The 21,859-nt window shown below is 47.6% G+C and overlaps 1 protein-coding gene and 1 non-coding gene across 2 annotated transcripts in view; both read right to left on the bottom strand.

The window, feature by feature from the left end:
• LOC127758344 (B3 domain-containing protein Os10g0323000-like) overlaps window positions 1-21,859 on the bottom strand; it is a 37,343-nt gene that overhangs the window by 7,848 nt on the left and 7,636 nt on the right. The gene's annotated exons all lie outside the window — the stretch shown is intronic.
• On the bottom strand, window positions 11,125-11,231 carry LOC127758401 (small nucleolar RNA R71). Its single transcript, XR_008013766.1, has one exon. It is a non-coding gene; the product is annotated as a small nucleolar RNA R71 (small nucleolar RNA).

Here is a 21,859-nt window from a genome sequence, read left to right as displayed (position 1 = left end):
GAAAAAAAAATAAAGTTATGCTCCATCAAGCATGAGCATGATGTGGAAAAAAAATGTAGCCATGTCCTCTCCTAATCAATAAAAGAAGGATTTTTAGGAGAAGAAAGTAAGCATAAAGGAGAAGCATTTTTCTTTATTTTTCCTCATGTACCATTTTCATCATATACCACACACACATTGCACGATCTTGGTCTTGAGTATGTTTAGTTATCTGCTTTAGTCTGAGTTTTTGACTTAGTAATAAATGTGAATGCAAGTATGCCATGTTTGATCCCTACCGAGCTCCACATATCAAAACCTTAGAGTAGGAATCAAAAAGGCAAATTGGTGAGGAATTTATTTTGATACACTTGGAGAGACTGAGTGAATCAATTGAGGAACTTGGCTTTCTTTTGCAAAATCATTTGAAAACTTCCGGAATAAGAGTTGAATAAAGATTGGGTGATTGGTGCTCTAATTGCTGTTCTGTCTTTCTACCGCCCAAGGCAAGGAAAAGCAGTGTCTCGTGGGAATCAGGGTTAAGGGTAAGCCACCGTGCCAAAGATTATTTAATCTGAGAGAGAGTACATATACCTTGCACCTATATCTTTGATATATGAAGCATAGTAGCAACTCCTGATCAACAACCAAGTCTTTGTTTCCTTTCGTCCTTCACTCGGGACGAGCAAAGGTTCAAGCTTGGGGGGTTTTGTTGACAGTCATTATCGATCAGTTTCGACCGACAATATTACCAAAATAGAGAAGAACTAATGATGCTTGCAATGCATAAATATGTCAGAAAAAAAAAATTCCACTAGTATTAGGTCTACTAACCTTTTGCAGAGAATGACAATAAAGTGGAGGAGAATCGACATCAACATAGAAGATAAATCAATCGGACGATGTCGAGAATTAGACTTATGCATGAATGGGCCAAGAACTCAGAATTGACACGTCAAACTGGGCCAAAATTCACAAGTCTACATAAAGGAGCAACAGAGGAGGCCGCCAGCCGAAAGGTAGGCTGGTTGGGTTGGCCCCTAGTTCGGCCGAACCTCCCTCACCTTCGTTGGATCCAGGTTTTGGCTAGACGGTTGAGATGAAGCCCCAATGACGATTGGAGGGTATTACCGACCATTCCAACCATCACAACCGTCATAGTTCAGCTATAAAAGGAGCTCCTCTTCTCACTTCACACACACACCTCAAGCAAGAGCTCTCTCATTTCTCTCAAGTTTAGTTTAGTAGTATCTATCTGCTGGAATAGGAATAGAGTAGAAATCAGGAGTCTAGAAGCCTTCGGAAGAGTTCGGGTATGGCTCTAGTAGCTTTCCTTTCCTCTTTTGTAAGCTTCGTACTTTTATTAGAATACTCTTCTATATACATTTATGGTATTGAAACACTTTCCGAGTATATGAGTACCTACTTTATGCCTAACCGATGTTAAATCAGACAACTTAAGCTCAGTTTCATTAGTGTGAAAATAATCATGAAATTTTTGTTCTAATTGAGCCCAAGTATCAATAGAATTTGCCGATAAAGAAGTAAACCATATCAAAGCAGTACCGGACAAAGATAAAGAAAACAAGCGCAACTTACATGTATTCATACTACTAGCCCTACCACATTGCGCTAAGAATTGATCTACATGCTCATATGTAGTCCTACTATCCTTACCACTAAATTTAGTAAATTTAGGAATTTTATAATTAGGAGGATATGGGACAACGTCATAAAAATCAGAATACGACTTTTGGCTCTCCCTAGCACGATCCTTCGCTTCAACCCCAAATGTAGCCCTGGTAATGGCACTAATCAACTCCTCCATATTTTTAGGCCTATGTGGATCTGGTGGTGTATTTGGTGGCCTAAGGGGTGGTTGTTGCGGCGCAATATGATTATATTGGCCATACTTAGTGTCATGAGAATATCCTCTATTAGGATCATTGTAAGCATTAGGGATATGTGGAGTAGCATGACTAACAGTATTAACAGGTGATGAATAATAATTAAAATCAGTACTGCTAGTAGTGGTATGAAAACCTGGAGAAATTCCCAGGGAACCGGTCTGACCGGCCAAGCATCCGGTCTGACCGGCCCATGGCCCGGTCTGACCGGTGGTCAATGGTGTGGTCAGACCGGCCACAGGAGGTCCGATCTGGCTAGAATAGGGCACGGTCTGACCGGCTATGGTAGGCACGGTCTGACCGGCGTAGTACACGGTCTGACCGGCCATGGTGGGCACGGTCTGACCGGCAAAGGATACGGTTAGACCGGTGTCACGACCGGTCATACCATTAGCTCGGTTTTGCATATAGCCGATTCCTGTGTAATCGGCTGTATAATCACCCATTGACCTCCCCTAAGCATTATAAGCATATTGTATAGGAGCAAAACTAGAAGTAGCATATGCATCTACACAATGATTATTAATGTTTTGAATAGCAAAGGACGGGTTGGGCGAATCGAAGGTTACCTTTGGTGAAATTACAACTTGAGGTAGTGGGACGTTTCCTCTCACGACGCCTTGATCGGTCCTGAAGTATTGTGTAGTAATATTGTTGAACCCGTTCCCGCTCGCCATAGTTGATGAAGAAATTCCTTGATTAATTTCAGCCATATAGCTCATAGCCGAAATATTTGACCGTATAAATTAATATACGGTCTTGATTTTTTTTTTTGGTATAACAAGCGTACGTGCAACTAGCAAATTAACCAATTTGATTTATTTGGAAGTAACCGATGTACTGTACGTGCATTGATTTTTTTTACTTGTGCACAGTAGATCGGTCTTTGATCTGAATTACTAATCCTTCTTGGTAGATGTGCTAATGCATGCACCAAGCATGTGTTTGGTTCCGGGACTAGGTGGGATGGGATGAAACCATTCCTGATTTTGGGGTTGGGATGATTCCATTAACTTGTTTGGTTTGTAGGATGGGACAATCCCAATTTTTTTGTTTAGTTGAAGGGATGAGGTAGAGATGGGATGGGCGCCGTTTGCTATCACCGTCAGCCGTTTGCTATCACTGTGTCGGGCGGGCGAAGGAGCATGCCGGCGGCGAGCAAGCAGAGGATGCGGATCCACCTCCACCGCCCAACCCACCACTGGATATGCCGTTGCCGTCGCTGAGCCCCCTGCGGTCGCCGTCGTCCAGCCCCCCGCGGTCACCGAGCCGAGCCCCCAGCGGTCGCCATCACCGAGCCCCCATGGCCACCATCATCGAGCCCCCCGTGGTCGCCGTCATCTAGCCTCCCCGCGGTCGCCGTTGTTGAGCCTCCCGTAGTCGCCGTTGTTGAGCCTCCCATAGTCGCCGTCGCCGAGCACCCCGCGGTCACCTAGCCGAGCCCCCCGTGGTTGCCGTCGCCGAGCACCCGTGGCCGCGGTCGTGGTCGTCGTCGTCGAGCCTCCCGCGGCCGCCGTCGCCGAGCCCCCGCGGCCATCGAGCCGAGCCCCCCGTGGTTGCCGCCGTCGTCGAGCCCACCACGGCCGCCATCGCCGAGCCCGCCGCGGCCGCAGTTGCCGTCGACGTTGCCGAGCCCGCCCGCGGTCGCCGTCGACGTCGCCGAGCCAGCCGGTGTCTACCGCTGCTCCTGAGGGCGAGTATGGTGAGCGCGCAGGCCGGCCCTGAGCTCGAGCAGGGCGAGCGCACAAGCAAGACGTCGTCACGCCGTTCGCTCGTCCCAACTGGGACGAGTTCGTCCGCCAGAATTTCCCGGATCGGTTGGTCCCGGATCTGAGAGGAATATTCCTCTCTAGGGACCAACCCATCCCACTCACCCCTCAACCAAACAACCCCAAAAGTGGGTTCGTCCCATCCCATCCCACCCCATCCTTGCAACCAAACGCACCCTAACAGATCGATGTTGCTTCTGCTGCTTGTGACCGTGTGTGGTACTGCTGCCTCCTGTTGAGTCGGTTTCGGCTTGGTAACAGCAAACACGTCGGCGAAACAGATTCGGTGAGGGATAATAGCCAATCAACGTTATCACCGAACCAATCGATTCGGCGAGAAAAATAATTCTGTGGCAGATTGATCTCCCAAAGCCCGAACAATTAATGACACCGCTAAACCGATTAATTCGACAACAAATTATATGCGGCGGTGGTAATTAATTTTGGTAATTCGGCCGAAACTCTTTGATTTGACGAAAACGACTAGATTAAACGAAATTCGGCCGTGATATGGCCGATTAGATCGTTCCCCAGCGGAGTTGCCAAAAATCGTGTTGGCAACTTTTTGTGACAAGTCGACAAGCACGATCGCAACACCTAAACGCGTTGCGGTGATGTGAAGTCACCAACCACCTTGATCTAGCCAAAGGGCCAAATCAAGATGGGTTTCGTAGAAAAATAGCTAAACCGGCTAGCGAAGCCGATTTAGAGATCAAAATAAGTCTCTAGGCCGATTTAGATCGATATGAGGATAACTACCCGTCTCGTGGGCAAAACGGAAGGTTTTCAGGACAAACCTACAAAGAGGTGTCGCACTCTCGCAGCGGCAGCGGACGGTTTACGGTGTAAACCGACAAAGATGGACTAAACTAGGGTAAAATAGAAAACATAGTAAAAGAACGATTCAAGTAAATTGTATTCGGGGGGTTTTACAATGAACCAGCCTTGTCCCTTAGATAGGGGTTGGTCTTGCCCTCTACAGGCCCTCCTCCATGTCCAACTCGGGATAGAAACCAATGGAAACACGAAACATACCTTCCCGAGCAAGGAAACCCGAGACCCGACGAAAACAGACTCGGACTCGGACCCTGATGGTCTGACCGCCCACATACCTGTGGTCTAACCGGCCTTGTGAAGGAAACCCGGCACTTTCCAAACTTTGGCAATTTTTCCCTATTTCGTCCATAGGTGCCAAATTTGGGTGTAAACAGGGGCACCTAAGAAGATCATGTTTGATCGAGGAAGCCAATTCACTTCAAAGTTCTGGCAGAAATTGCAAGAGGAATTAGGAACCCGTCTGAACTTCAGCATTGCTTACCATCCACAAACTGATGGCCATACCGAGCGAGTTAATCAAATATTGGAGGATATGTTGAGAGCCTGTGTGCTTGATTTTGCTAGAGCATGGGACAAAAACTTGTCGTATGCTGAGTTCTCTTACAACAATAGTTACCAGGCTAGTCTGCAAATGGCACCGTTTGAAGCACTGTATGGACAGAGGTGTTGTACTCCGCTCTTCTGGGATCAGACAGGGGAACGCTAGTTGTTTGGTACAGAAGTTTTAAATGAGGCAGAAGAAAAAGTCAGAGCTGTCAGGGAAAGATTGAGAATCGTGCAATCTCGACAAAAAAGCTATGCAGACAACCGCCGAAGGGAGCTCGCTTTCGAAGCAGGGGACTATGTGTACCTTCACGTCACTCCACTCAGGGGAGTACACCGCTTCCAAACCAAAGGAAAGTTGGCACCATGCTTTGTGGGACCATACCGGATCTTTGAACGCAGAGGTGAAGTTGCGTACCAGCTTAAGCTTCCCTCCAACATGCTTGGCATCCATAATGTGTTCCACGTCTCTCAGTTGAAGAAATGTTTGAGAGTTCCTGAGGAACAGGCAAGTCCGGATCACATCGAAATTCAGGAAGATCTGACGTGTGTGGAGAAACCGACTCGTATCCTCGAAACTAGTGAGAGAAGGACCAGGAACAAGGTAATCAGATTCTGCAAAGTTCAGTGGAGCCACCACTCAAAGGAAGAGGCCACTTGAGAAAGAGAAGATGAGTTGAAGGCCGCCCATCCGCACCTTTTTGCCAGCTCCTCCGAATCTCGGGGTCGAGATTCCGTTTAAGGGGGGTAGGTTTGTCACGTCCTGAAGTTTCCCCCTTCTTCTTTCTTTAAAATTTGGGTTAAATAAATCGTCCGAAGAAATGGTTTAATTTAACCTATAGTTGAATCCCTAATTAATAAAAGCAACTAATAACCGGAAATGGCATGGTAGAATTTTTCTTGAGTTCCACAAGTCACAATATAATTTTAACCAATTAAAAATGAGCAAGTCCAATATTTTAAATCCCAGGAAAAATCCTTTCTTCTTTTTCTTTTTCTTTTTTCCCTTTTTTCCCTCTTCTTGGGCTGTCGGTCCAGTCCACCCTGTCGCCCGCGCGTGCCCCTCTCCTTCTTGGGCCGGCCCGCGCCCCTTCTCTCCTCTCTGGGACGCTGACAGGTGCGGCCCACCTGTCAGGTCGTCCCCTACCTCCAGCCGCCCACGCCCTGGCGCCAACCGCCGCCGAAACCGCCGGTCCCCACGCCGCCCACCTTCCCGCCTCCCGCGACTCTCCCGCGCCATGCGCCCACGTCGCTGCCCCTCCCCCACCTCTTCCTGCTCTCGCGCGTCGCCACCCCAGAGGCCGGTCTAACCGAGGGGCATTGGAGAAGAGTGAGAAAATTGAGAGCAACATAGCAGCTTCCAGTTCGACCAAAAATATCAAGAATCATTGCTTGGCTCCTAGAAAACAACCACAGCCAAAGTGGATACCTTCTGGCTTATCTCGCTCTCAAAAGAGGAGGCTACAGCGTCTTCGGGCCATAGGTCAAAAAGAAAAAGAGGCCGAAGAAGTGAAGAACAAAACATTGGAAGATTTGGAGTCTCGAACAGCAAGCAAGCGAGTGTAGAGACACAAAGAGGTAAAAGTTAAAAGACCGGTGATTTCCCATAGTAGAGATAAATCCAATTTGATGAGAGAAGAATCATCAGTCATTAGAGATAAGTCTCCTTCACATGATGCTATGGATGTTGGTGCGGTGTTCGTCTTGCCTTTGAAATCGTGCAGTCGAGAAAGCTGATTTTGCTTGGGGGGCAAGACATTAATATGCTCATGAGGGAACCAAGAGAAGATAAACGGCGATGGATACAATACCACATCTTTGAGCCGCCGTTTGTTGGATGCTAAGGCAAGGTATGAGTTTATTGTGTTTACCGTTATATTATATGCCTATGCCATGTTAGAACATTGCTTGCTATCTAGCACATGTGTGTTTTTGCTTATCAAATTGATATTATACATACATGTTGCAAATGCCAGTTCTAGGTAGTAGAATTGGTAGGTTGGCATATAATTTGTTTGAAGTATGATTTGGCTCATGACTCTTTGATATTTACTTAAAGCCAAATCGTATGTGTTTTTATGGATCACCATATAAGATATAGATTTCATATTTATTGCACCATGAAAGTTTTGCCTATTAGTAATTTGGTTAATGTCAATGGTCAATGTGATGATTTGTTCTAGAGTTATTTTATTTAGGAACATTGGCATTGGTAATATTTTGCACACATGCTCTAGCCGATTACTTACATTTGTAGTTTATTGGAATCTATACATGCGACACATATGATTTTGGTGATTCATTATTGATCATACTTCAATTGGCTAAGTGTTTTGATGCCATGATGATTATTATTTCAAAAGCCACTTGAATTAGTATTTATCTAGACATATTAGTTGGATATTATGATTTTTCATATGTCTAGAGAGAAGGAGTTTTGGTTCAATAATTTGATACACCTAGCATCTGGTTATAATATAAAGAAAGGAGTATTTTTGATAATAGAAAAGCCGGTGCTTGATTTTTAAGTCTTTGGATGAAATTGGCAGAATCACAGACCAGGAGCGGTCTGACCAGCATTGCATGGCCGGTCAGACCGGTGGTAGCCTGCGGTCTGACCGGCTTTGCATTACCGGTCTGACCGGGCAGACAGGGCGGTCTGACCGGGCAGACAGGGCGGTCTGACCGGCATTGCGTGGCCGGTCTGACCGATCCCAGACAGGAGGCTGGGGGGCACGTTACAATTGATTAAAAGGCCAAATTAATTGTGAATTCGGACATTTGTGCCCATGATTTAGAAATAGCGAATTCCTTTGATTAGATATTTGAAAGATCCTACTCTTAAGGTTGATCGGAAGATTCGGCGGCAAGCGCTCAAATATTATATCGCCGAAAAATAGATGGAGTATTACTTAGATAATGATCAATCTAAAGTTGCTAGGAGAGTAGTACATGAAGGGATTTGTGGAACAATATCTAGACAATCAAGCCGCTGGATGTTTCATAGAGTGGTAGATATATCACATAATCTAAGTCAACATCGTTATTTAACCTAATCGGCTGCCTTCTATTGACAGATGCTAGCCGATTACAGGTTAGATGACGACATTATCAAAGATTATGTGAGATATATGATAACTCAACGAATTACATAAACAAGATTAGAGTATCATAAAGATGGAAGCACTAATCTCGAGAACACAAGCCTTCATAACAAGTTTTACCTCTTGTTGAAGATCAAAACCGATGCAGCTCAACCCGAAAGCAAGAACTTGTTGAAAGAAAACGAAAGTAAAAGGGTGGCGATGCGCCGAGATTGTATTGAACGTGTGTTAGTTTGATTACATGGGGCTCGGGGTCTATTTATACCCGAGAATTACAAGATATGTCCACACCGGACACGACTATTATCTCTAACAAACTCTAAGATACCGTTAGTCTTTGCGGCAGACTTTTGCCCACATTTATCTCTAAGGAATTTACATAAAATATCCTAATTAATTGATACGAATTTCAAAAAAAAAGAAGAATTAAGAAGTGCCTGAACGGATTCCGAATACGAATTTAAGAAGTGCTTGAATGGACTCTGAGAAAGAAAATTTGGAAAACAAGAAATATGATGGACAAAACAGTCAAAGTTGTAGCAACAAATTTACAGAACTAATCTCCTTTCTGCGGAATCTCGGGGACGAGATTCCCTTTAAGGGGGGTGGATCTGTAACGGACTCAAAATTTCAGGGAAAAAATTTTTTACGAAGTGTTTTAAGTCATGTTCTTCTTGATTCTTGCATTGGAGTGATCTAGTTTTCAATCTTTCCTTTGATTTTGGACTTACACTTTATTTGCAAAGTTAATCGTTCCCTTTTATATTTTATAAAACCTTTCTATTTATTTTCTGTAATCTTTAACTTTGGCTCTAAATTATATTTCCTTTGAATCCATTCCCGAACATCTCCAGCAAATACTTCTCCAGCAAGTCCTTTGAATCAATTCCCGTTCAACCATCTCTAGAAAACATGAAATATCAATCTCTCTAGAGTTAATACCTTTTCATTTAGAGTTTATCAATCTACCACCAAGTCCGTTCATATAGAAATTCCTATCCACATATACTTCCAAATCCATTTTATCCTCCCACAAATATTTCCCCTTTGAAATCTTGTTCTTCCAAATTATCCATTCAAGATTCCAAAGTCTACTATTTAGTTTGGGCCAATATTTCCCCGATTGACCCGACTCTCTGTTATATCCCATTAACCATTTTTATCTTTGGGGCTAAATCAATATAACTCCCTTTCCGTTGGAATTTATTTTGGATCAACCCCTATCTAAACCTATCCCCAAAAACCTTTATTTCCTCTACATCGATCCAAAATATTCTAAGGTCAAGTTCCTATTTTGATCGAGCCATCTGCTTAATTCCTATGGCTTGATTTCCTCCTCGGCACAAGAATAATATTATCACAATATTTAGAGTGATTGCTCTTGTGCTAAGAAACTTATTTCCAATCTTTTTCATTCAGACAATATAAATTTCCTTTAGCCACAAATATTTCAATAAGGATCCATACCACGTATATTGGGGCTAAAGTTCTATTTGCTTCCCTTCCATCTATTTTGCCACCAACCCAAAAATTTATCCAAAGTTAGAAATTAAATCATTTGTATTTCTTTCCCTTCCTATTTGACTATTTTAATTTTGAAAATATTATGCCACGAAGGGCAAATGTGATATTTACCGAGGCGCAGGTAAATATCTTGATTATATTGCGATCGCTGTGTGTGTATATTGTGAAAACCTGGTTGAGATGACGTGGGGTCTCTCAACCAGGTCTCTCTAAAAACCTCGGGAACGCCAGAACTCCTCTCGCTGCTTATAACATTACGTTCAGAGCACATGGGGGCTAGAGTTCATGGAACAGGTGCCACTATTGTTAATAACCTAAGGCTGGGCTACGACTAAGCTGATAAATATTGGCAAGTCGTGGACTGCGGGTAAAGCGTACATTTACTGCAGTAAAGTATAAATGAATCTATTCGAATAGCCGTACTCACGGAATTGAGTATCGGGACTCATATGGTATTTGGTTAGAAACTTAACACAAGATTTTACTAAATACTGTTGCATAAAGACATCCCAGGATTTCTTACTCTTTATTCTCAGCTTTCTACAAGTAAATCTAGCTCTACACAGATATTACCTTTCATGCATTCATTGTTGATTAATATAATAGCTTGCTGAGTACGTTGTACTCACCCTTGCTTCAACCACCTTTTTCAGAGTCTATTTGGAGTTCTTGCCGAAGTCAGGAGTTCAATCACATAAATTATTTCCCTTTTAACTTAGTCTTCAAGTCTAGGTTATTTAGAAGGTTTAAGTCTATAGTAAAACAACAGAGTTAGGTCATTCTAAAGCTTCTGCTGTAATAGTTAGCCACAATCTCGTAAATACCCTATTACTTTATGTAATAATATCTCCTTCAAAGCTATGTCTAAACGTATGCAAAGACGATCCAAATTGTTGAAGCTGTATCAACCTACTGATCGAGGGCTTGATACAGTTAAACATGTCGGTTTCCGAAACATTAGTTTTGGTACTCGACAAAAACTTCAAAGGAAATCCAGAAGCTTTCTTCCGGAGTGTCAGGCCGCGGGTCGTGGCTCCGCAGAAAACTCTACCGACAGAGAAACCAGCCGAACCAACGCCAGCAACCTTCAAGACAATGGCCAGCAAGACTCTTCGCAAGTTCGCTGCTCCCTTTACTGACAATGTGGCTGTCGGGCCGCAAGTCAACATAGGAGATGTGGATTTCGACTTGAAGTCTAGCCTCATCACGATGGCGCAGGCTAGCCCGTTCTGTGGTAATCCTAATTAGGATGCCAACGCTCATCTGCAGCAATTCCTGGAGATATGTAGTACGTACACCATCAAGGGCGTCAGTCCCGATGCCGTCAGGCTGCGGCTGTTTTCGTTCTCCCTCCTCGGGAGAGCGAAGCAGTAGTCCTATGCCAACCGTGCTGCTATCAACACCTGGGATAAATGCTCTACGATATTCCTCTCGAAGTTATTCCCGATGGGCAAAACCAACGTCCTTCGTGGACGAATTTCCAGTTTCCAGCAGACAAGGGACGAGTCCATTCCGGAAGCATGGGAACGACTGCAGGAGTACGTGGCCGCCTATCCTCATCATGGGATGGATGACTGGCTGATCCTGCAAAACTTTTGCAATGGGCTCACCCCAATGTCCCGCGATCACCTGGACGCGGCAGCTGGAGGAGCCTTCTTCTCTAAAAAGGTTCAAGGAGCCGTTGAACTCATAGAGAAGATGGTCTCCAATATGGGTTGGAGCAAGGAACGACTCCAGACCCGTCAGCGAGGCATGCACACCGTCAAGGAGACGGAGTTACTTGCTGCCAAGCTGGACCTCCTCATGAAACGCTTGGACGACCACGAGAAACAGCCACAAGGCACCGTCAAGGCCTTGGACTCACGTCACGTGTAAAGTCTGCGGCGGCACGGGTCATTCTGGGAACGACTGCCCGGAAACCCGTGAGGAGGCGATGTACATGGGCAACAACAACAACGGTTATCGTCCACAAGGAGGTCAGGGGTGGAACCAACCACGCCCATATTATCAAGGAGGAAATAATAACGGTAACTTCTCTAACCAACCCTCCTTGAAGGATCTTGTTTTTGCGCAAGCTAAAACCACTGATGCGCTAAGCAAAAAGCTTGCTGCCAATGATAAGATCCTAGAGAACATAAATGTCAAGCTAGATGGCTTTGCTTCTGGTTTTCGAAACCAGCTGAGCTTTAATAAGATGATAGAAACCCAGTTAGCTCAGTTGGCATCTTTAGTCCCTGCAAATGAAACTGGGAGGATTTCGGGGCAACCCGACTCCTCAATTGAAAATGTTAAGGTGATCACGACAAGGGGAGGTAAGTTCACTCGTGATCTGCCATATCCTAACCCTACAGGAATTAATGGGATGTCAAAAGAAGCGCCATCTAATGACTTGGCTGACAAGGAGATTCAGCCAGAAAAGACCATGCCGCAGGAGTACTGCGACACACGGTTGCTGCCATTCCCCTAGCAGAGTAGGAAACCGTCAGTAGACGAGCAGTTCGCTCGTTTTGTTGAAGTGATCCAAAAGATCCACATCAACGTGCCGTTGTTGGACGCTATGCAAGTTCCAACATACGCCCGTTATCCTTCGGACACACCTTGTTGAGGTCTGTGAAGTCAACACACATTCGCCACTTGCCGTTCGATTTTCTGACCAATACCGGATTTGCTAACCACTCTGGGTTGTCGATCTCTTGAATCACCCATGTCTTCAGCAGCTTGTTAACCTCTGCTTTCGCCGCCTCTTGGCGATCTGCTGACATTTTCCTCAGCTTTTGCTTCTTTGGCTTCAATTAAGGCTTGACTGCGAGGTAATGCATTATGAGATCTGGCGAAAAGCCCCCCACATCGTTTGGTCCTCAGGCGAAAATGTCAATGTTCTTTTTCAGCATGACCAGGATGCTCTCGACTTCTTGCTCGCGTAGATCCCCACCAAGTGATATGACCTTGGCAGGGTCGGAATCGTCTATCTGTCACTTGACGATCTTGCCATGCGGGGCCGGCTTTGGTACTGGCTTTGTCTCCTCTTGTTCTTCGACTTCTACAGTGTGAACCTCTCTACTGAAAGGTGTAACTATGGCGGCCGAAGGCTGAGAACCCTTCACAACTATCACACCGGTCGGGCCAGGCATCTTGAGCTTGAGATAATTGTGATGAGAAACTGCTTCGAACATGGTCAACGTGCCTCTGCCGAAGATGGCGCTGTAGTTGTAAGGGATGTCAACAATGTCGAAGAGTATCTCTTCTTCTCTTCTGTTTTCTTGTGAGCCGAAGGCGACCTAGATGAGGGCTTGTTCCAGAACTTACACTGCTTCGCCGCCGAAACCTCTGAGTGAAGTCCGTGCTTGAGACAGTCCCAGAACTTGGCACATCTCTCAACAAACATGACATCAGCCGAACTTCCTCCGTCGACAAGGATGCGCCGGACTTAAAAACCAGCCATTTCTGCCGAAACGACCAACGAGTCCTGGGGCGGGAAAAGAACTCCTTCGGCATCTTCTAGTCCGAAGGATATTGGTTGTGACAAGTATCTTGGAACGCTGTCACCTGCTGAAACAATGTTGTGCACGGTCCGAAACTGCATCTTCTTTTGCCGTTTCGACACTTGTGAGGGAGGATCAGATCTTGTAATGACCTGGATCACTCTTCACTGCACATTTTGGCGTTGCTCTACCCGAGGTGCCTGGTTTGGGGCCGCTTCGCGCGGTGCTTCTTCGACCCTCGGCTGTTGCTGCCTTGGTGCTTGAACATTGCCTTGCTACCGAATGTTTCGACACTGCTCGGTCGTGTGCGAAGAGCGTCCGTGAAAAGCTTAGTATAAGTCTTTCTTGACCTTCTTACGAAAGTGCTGCTCTTGCCCGCCCGCTTGCTGGGTGTCGAACTCCTTGCGGAGGGCTTGTACCTCTTCGACCGCCATCACCGATTTGCCGGCTCGCTCAGTCCTGAATTTCTTCCATGTCATAGGTGCTTTGTTCGGCCTAGGGTGCAGTGCTTGGTTCGCCAAGGGTGCTGGGTGAACTTGCACTGGTGCCGAACTTACAGCTTGAGCTTGGGTGTTGGTTTGGACGGCGCCTGCTGCAGTCGCGGCTGCCTTGTCATACTCGGCTTGTATTTCTTGCCTTCGCTTGGTATCTTCTTCATCTCGAGCATATCCATCAATTATGCGAAAGAGGTGTTCAAGTGTTCTGGGTTCCTTGCGCGCGAGCTTCCTTATGAGTTCGCCCTCGAGCAAGCTGGCCGAAGCGGCATGGATAACAGACGCTTCGGTTATATCTTGCACTTGGCATCGTGCTTGCAAAAACCGGCGAATGTACTCCCTTGTCGATTCCCCTTGCCTTTGGCGAATGCCCATAAGGTCTTGTTGAGTTTTCGGCTCCTCATAGGTACCTCGAAAGTTAAGAACAAACATATCGCGCAATTGTTCCCATGAGTAAATGCTATTAACAGGCAAATTGATATACCAAGACCTGGCTATGCCATCGAGCGCGAGGTGAATTACCTTCGCCTTGGTATTCTCATCACCATGAGCGGCTTCGATTGCAGATTCGTAGATGGACAAGAATTCTTTCGAATCTGTCTCTCCCGAATACCGTGGGACCGGAGGGTACTTGAATTGGGGTGGGATGGGATGATTCTTGATTCCCTAGCTAAGGGGCGGACCCTTTTCGGTCCCCGGTTGATCATAGCCCCTTGCTGAGCAGGCCAACTCAACTGTGGGTACGGCAGCGCGAACGGCGAAGCCATAGCTTGTACAGGCGGTTGCGCTGCGGGCATCGACTGAAGCGCCGTGCCGAACATCATTGCCTAGTTCCACTGGTCTGTCGAAGTGACCTGCGCAGCCGTGGCTGGGTCGAACATGGCTTGATTCCAAGCTTGATTAGGTGGTGGGGCTGTTCCGTATCCTGGAGGCACGGCCTGTGCGAAAGTTGTTGGTGCTTGGGCCATTATGCTTGGTTCGAACTGTGGAGGTGGACCTTGCGGCAAAGGCCCTTGAACTTGACTTGACGGGGCGAACTGTCCCACTAGCTGTCTCGCCGATGCAATCTGACTTGGGCTTCCCTTGGTCTGAACCGGAGGCGAAGCTCTTTGTATGTTGTTGTGGGGCTGATTGAGTTGCTGCAAGGTCGAAGCTGCTTCCATCATTGCTTGTGGTGTATGAGTAGGCTTCGGGTACTTGGCTTGAGGCGCCGCTGGGCGAACCATTGGATCACTTGAGGTGTCAGGCACGCGACGACGGCTGGGACTGGCCTGGCGAAGTACACTGGTGCTTGCGCGGCGTAAGATGGAATGACTTGAGGCTGAGCATGGAACTGTTGGGCGTTGGCCTTGGCTTGTCTTGCTGCTTCGTATGCTTGTTGCTGCTCTTGCATCTGGCGAAGCGTGTCTTGAAGTTTGGCCATGTTTTGACACATGGCCCCCATGTCAGCTTTGGCTTGTGCTTCGAGGGCGGCGTTGGCTTGTGAGGTGGTGATAGTTGCTGACGTCGAAGCCGGTTGGGCGAAGGCTATGGTCGAAGGTGCCCCTGGTACTTGGGAGGACAAGACCGCGTCTCTGACTTGGAGGGCCTTCGCCGCTGCCACCGCCTTCGCCGCTTCCTCATCAGTCGAAGTTGTGGGTGCCGAAGATGGGAGAGGTGGCAGCCCCGTCGAAGGCAGCGCTGCTCCAGCTCCGCCCTCAGAGGCCGAAGGCTCTGTTCCCTCTTCGGCTACCATCTGAGCTTCACTTCCGCCTTCCTTCCGCTTGGCAACTTTCTCCTTGGCGACCTTCTTCGGTGGCATAAGTGGTTTCGCTCACTCTCAGTGGTTTCGCTCGGAGGATCCCCACGATCGGCGCCAACTGTTGTTGAATAGACAATTGCGTCACGCCGAAAGGCGTGGTTCTCTCAACAGTGGTTGGAACTAAGAGCAATTGTATTACTTAGTGAAAATTTTTTTTTGGATCCCCTATTACATGGCCCTAGGGAGCTATTTATACCCCTGTTACAGGCTCCCCCTATTAGGGTTTAGATTTTACGTGGGAATTTGCATGGTTACCCTTATGATAGGGACATTATTGAGGGCACACAGTGTCCTTTACACGTATGGGCCCTATTGGGCTCAAATGACTCGGCCCATTTGTTTGCCGAAATCCCCCGAAGGCGTAGCGGCCCGCTGGGCCTCTCAAAGGCGAGGTTTGGTTCTCTGGCGAAACCCATGTCTTGATGCCGAGGCCTTCGCCTCATCATCTTCGCCCGTGCTGCCCTCTGACGAGGCCTTCGCTTGGCGAAGTTGGCGTATCCCAAGCCACGGCTTTCGCCTTGTGGCCTTCGCCCATACGGTTTCTTCTTCAATCATTCGCCGCTTGCCTCCGGTCTGAGCCTATTGTCCGAGATTTTGGGTTCGGCAGGTCCGACCGAAGGCCCTTTGTGGTACGCCTCCAACAATCTCTTTAAGATCGACGTTGGGGAGAGCGAGCTTCACACAAGCGAGGATATGACAAAGCCCCATGTGGATCCCGTTGGAGATCTCCGAGACCTTGGCAGCATGCTTCGACGGGACGACTTCCATCTTCGTCGCCAGCTCGCCCAACGCCGATGTCAGAGAGGTCTCGTCGGGGTGCGCAGGGATGGAAGACTTCACGTGACACTCCAAGGCCAGCTGGTGAAGCTTTTCCGAAGCTGGTCGCGAAGGGAGAAGATATGATCTTGCATATTGCTCATGTTCTTCTCCAGGCCCAGACGTTGCATCTCGTTGCCAGCCACAATCTCCTTCATCTTCTGAAGGTCATCACGGGTGACTTCGAGTTCCGTGTCCAGCTGCGCCACCCTCCCGTCCGACGACATCGCACGGGCCGTCAGGTGGTCCATCTAAGCCCCGACCTCCCGAGAAGTGTTCTGAAAGAGGCAGTGGCACCCGGCCATCATGTCGGACCAGTCCTGTGGCCCTGACGGCGGCACCATAGTCGTAGTCGCAACAGCGGGCCCGGCGGACTTGGCGGCAGCAGGCGCATACTTCGCGTGAGGAGAGGCGACAACGGCAGTCCCGCTAATTGCCACCTCATCGCCGCTCTGGGCAGAGATCGCCGAGCCTTTCCTACCGACATCAGAAAACGTCATCAATAGACTCATAGGCGTGACAACAGAAGGGGTCAAAAAACTCTACTTACTTAGGGATGGCAATTTGCCCTGCGGGGTCGGGTCCCCTGCGGGGACCGACCCTACGGCGGCGGGGGCGGGATCATTTTTTGACCCGTGGGGGAGGCGGGGGCGGGGCCCTGCATTTTTGCAGGGAGGGGACGGGGGAGACATTTCACCCGCGGGTGACCCGCGGGGCCCCAAAGGGTGTATATTAAACCTCAAAATGTAGCCCATAACTGGCCCAAAAGAGTCCAACCCAAAAAAATTTTGAGACAAAAATAAAACCCTAGCATTATCCTCTCCACTCTCCTCATCTCCCCTCCCGTCACTCTCTCACACAAGCGGAGGCGGTGGCGCCGCCAGGGGCAAGGGGCGCACGGCGCACGGGCGGCGCACTTCTCTGCTCGCCGTCGTCGGTCGACCCCTGGACCTCACCCTTCCCCTCCTCTCCCCTCCCCTCTAGCATCTCGAGTCGCACAGGCAGCGTGCTGCGCGTGGTCGAGCAGGCAAGGGCGGTGCCGTCAATGGCTAGGGCGCGGGCGGCGGCGTCAACGGCCATGGCGCGGGCGGCGGCGCTGGCCAGGCCGCAGGCGGTGGCATCAACGGCAGGCACGAGCGGCGACGGCGGTAGCAGACATCTGCGGGCGGCGGCGGCTCGCCTCGTTGCCATCCAGCTCGCCGTCCTCGTCGCCGTCGTCCAGCTCGCCATCCACTAGCCCAGCCGAGTAGTGCGGGGCCCCGCTCACCCGTCGGGTCCCTTGCGGGGACGGGGGCGGGTGATGTTTTCCACCCGATCACCTCTGCGGGGCCAGGGCCGGGTGGAGAGTTCGAGGGTCGGGGCCGGGGCCGTTCCAGCCCAACCCGCCCTCGACCCGCCCCGTTGCCAACCCTATACTTACTTGCCGGCAATCTTCTTCACAGATCTCCGCTTCGGAGGAGGGAGGCCGCTGGTATCCTGATCAAGATAGTGAAAAGCTCCCCCACTCGGTCATCTCAAAGAAAAGGGGGGAACTGGAAAAACGGGGATGCTAGGTCTTATCTCGGAACAACTGGACTTCTGTCGAGATCCGGCAGCGCCGCTTGTCCTGGCCTAGGTTTTCCTCTTAGTTCCGCTGCCCCACGCGACGGAAGGGGTAGAGGAAAGGACGGCAACCTCTTTTGCGACTTTCTCCTTGAGAGAGGCGGAAGCCTGGTGATCAACAAGAGGGCCGATGACGTCCATCCGCGGTAGAACCTGCATAGCTTGAGGTCATTTGGGTTCATCCTTGAGATGGAATACAAAAAATTGTTCGTCCTCACACACGTTGATGGCGGCTGCCTTGTCGACCGCTGTCCTGTCGCGAGCGGGGTCGGCACTCCCTCGGGCGTAGAGGCAGGGCTGATCAGGACATCCTTGACTCGCTGCGTCACGACGTCCGCGCGGAGAACTGGAACACAAGGAAAAGGCGAAGAAGAATCAGGCATAGAGCTTAAAAATGTTGTCATCGGGAATAGGAGGGATGACAACACGAGAACGAGTACCCCGCGACGATACCCGCGTCACGTCAGAAGCCCCCTCATAATCGAACGTGGGATTAGTGCGGGCTTGCAGCGGCTGGATGCATCGGGCGACGAAGTCCTGGATGACTTCGTACCCGATCAGCCCCTGTTCTCACAACCCTTCGATAACGTTCGCGAAGGCTTCAAGAGAAGGAGTCAAAGGAGGTCTGGAAGTCCAGCAGTCTTGTCGGACAGGCTGGTTCTCGGGCACGACAAGAACCGGATCGAGTTCTTCTAGCTCGAGGAAAAACCACTTGGACAGCCACTTGGTCCGGGATGTATGGCACTGGAGAGATATGTATCTCGCCTTCATGCCATCGCGTAGGCGAAACCCGTAACATCCCGATACCCTGCCGGCTTCCATCCACCGGAGTTCATAGAAAAAACGGAAGAGATCCAAGAAGGGCACTACCCCAATGTAGGCCTCACACAAATGGGTAAAGATGCTCAGGAAAGCGATGGAGTTGGGGTTGAGGTGCAAAAGAGAAAGGCCATATAAGTTCAAGACCAGCAAAAGGAATTCCGACGGCGGCGTAGAAAACCGCCGCGAACGAAATCTTCTACTACTACCATACGACCTAGGGCAGGGGAAGGAGCAGTACCTCCTTCTTTGGCCATGTCTTGCTATGGAGGAAGGGCTCCGTCAGTGGAGAGCTTCGCCAGCGTTGCCAGATCGGAGGTGGAAATACCAAGGTCTGCCATTGGAGGAAGATCGTTGGAGCAAGACGGAAAAATCCCAAAACTGTTGGAAGGTTGGAGAACCTTTTGGCAAACGGACTTGAAATGGATCCCAAAATCCCTTTAAATAAGTGCACTACCTGACAGTTCGAATTTCGAGGAAGGAGAGAGATTGCCGCCGAAAAATCCCGAGGCCCGTTAAGGGCGGTTGTTCTCAGACTTCAATTCAAATTCATGATTAGGCAATCAGACTTCTGTTAGTATTGTCAATAACTCCTTGTCTTCTCGATTCCATACCGAGAACGATCAGGTGAGTACGACAAGCCGCTGATGAGAGAAGTCACGAACAACAACATGAAATCATTTGAGTTGAAGTCGGGGGCTACTATCAGGGTTACAGATAAGGCATACCTCCTATCTTGCGACTTATGGAATATATCAATAAGGTATACCTTCACGTATACGGATTGTTCCAATGGATGTCGCGTGGAAACCGACTCAGGTTATGGAAAATATCTCTACGAGTTAAGTGATTTCCAAAGTCCTACTCGGAAGGGATAGAGTTTCTGTTATACCGTTCCAGGTCCGATATCCTCAAACCTTTCTTGAGGATCAAGATGATCCACGGTATAAAATGGACCCCCTGGGAGGGATTCGGGGCATCGAATTCCATCGCCAACACACCCACCAAAGTATGAAGCCGGAGTACACGGAGCCAACTCGCCAGGAGATCTCGTCGAATCCCTCGACTACGATCTCGTCGGTATCATCTGTTTTGACTACTCTCTTTGTAATCTGTTCTCATTATCATCAATCCCATATAAACTGGACTAGGGCTATTACCTGATAAGGGCCTGAACCAGTATAATCCTTTTCTTTTGTCTACTTGATGTCGTACTACGTAGACCCTTGTTCCAACGTACCCCAATACTCTACACATCCAGTCCGCGAGTATCACTCGTTGACAATGATATCCCGTAATCTAGACACCACGCCTAAACTACTAGATACTACTCTAATATCATCGTCATGACATAGAGTACTTGCATAAGCAAACACTATACCCGTACCAAAGCATCTCCCAGATAAGCTAGCAGTATAATCAGTATAACATGAACATAATGTAAAGTTGACATTCATATACTCGGAAAGTATTCCAATACCATAAATGTAGAAAAAAGAGTATTCTAATAAAATTACAAAGCTTACAAAAGAGAAGAGAATAGCTACAGGAGCCATACCCGAACTCTTTCGAAGGCTTTCGGACTCCGATTTATACTCTATTCCTATTCCACTAGCTTGAGAACACTAAACTAACTTGAGAGAATATGAGAGAACTCTTGCTTGAGGTGTGTGAAGAGAGTGAGGAAGTGAAGTCCTTCTATAGCCTCCCAACGACAGTTATGGCAGTTGGAATGGTCGGAAATGCCCTCTAACCATCATTGGGGAGCAATCCTGGACGTCCATGCCAACCCTGCATCCAACGGAGCAGATGGGGGTTCGGCCGAATCCCCTGGTTCGGCCGAACCATGGGCTGGTTCAATTCAGCCCATTTTCAACTGGCGGCCTCCTGGACTTCTCCTCTCTGCAGACTTGTGAACTTTGGCCCAATTGGTCGCATCATTTCTGAGTTCTTGGCCCATTCATACATAAGTCTGACCCTCGACATCGTCCGATTGATTTATCGTCTGGTTTGATGTCGATTTCTCTCCATTTTATGGTTATTCTCTACAAAAGGTTAGTGATCCAAATACTAGTGGAATATTATTATTCTAACATGGATATGCATTGCAAACATAACTAGTTCTCCTCTATTTTGGTAATATTGACGGTCGAAACTGATTGCTAACGACCATCAACAAAGCCCCCCAAGCTTGAACCTTTGCTCGTCCCAAGTAAAGAATGAAAGGGAACAAAAACTTGGTTGTTGATCAGGACGAAAGGGAACAAAAATTTGGTTGTTGATCAGGAGTTGCTACTGTGCTGTATATCTCAAAGGTAAGGTGCAAGATATATGTACTCTCTCTCAGATTAAATAATCTTTGGCACGGTGGCTTACCCTTACCCTTGATTCCCATGAGACACTGCTTCTCCTTGCCTTGGGCGGTTGAAAGACAGAATAACAATTAGAGCACTAATCACCCAGTCTTTTTTCAACTTTTATTCCGAAAGTTTTCAAATGATTTTGCAAAAGAAATCCAAGTTCCTCATATGATTCACTCAGTCTCTCCAAGTGTATCAATATGAATTCCTCACCATTTTTGCCTTTTTGATTCCTACTCTAGGGTTTGATATGTGGAGCTTGGTAGCGATCAAACATAGCATACTTGCATTCACATTTACTACTAAGTCAAAAACTCAGACTAAAGTAGATGACTAAACATACTCAAGATCAAGAACGTGCAAAGTGTGTGTGATATATGGTGGAAATGGAATATGAAGAAAGATAAAGAAAATGCTTATCCTTTGTGCTTACTTTCTTCTGCCAAAAATCCTTCTTTTATTAATAATGAGAGGGCATGGCTAAATTTTCAATATCATGCTCATGCTTGTGAGAGCATAACTTTATTATTATATTTTTTTTCATAACTATGCCTTTCCCTCCTTTTTTTTTCTTGTTTTTTCTTTTCAAAAAGAACTTTTCTTTTTAGGAGAAGAAAGCACATAAAAGCATGGATAATTTATTTTGGTGGTAGTATGAAAATGAAATGAATAATTGCTTCCAGTGTAGGAGTTTAGGATGTGCATATATATGAGTGTATGATCTTGATCGCAGAACATGAGAAGTATCTACACAAGTTACAAGAATTTGACAAAGTTCAATGGAATGGCAAGTAACCAAAATATATACGGTTCAATCATGAT

The sequence above is a fragment of the Oryza glaberrima genome, unplaced genomic scaffold, assembly GCF_000147395.1.
Source record: "Oryza glaberrima unplaced genomic scaffold, OglaRS2 ChrUN-Ctg38, whole genome shotgun sequence".
NCBI lineage: Eukaryota > Viridiplantae > Streptophyta > Magnoliopsida > Poales > Poaceae > Oryza > Oryza glaberrima.
This window is presented reverse-complemented; position numbering and strand designations above follow the sequence as displayed.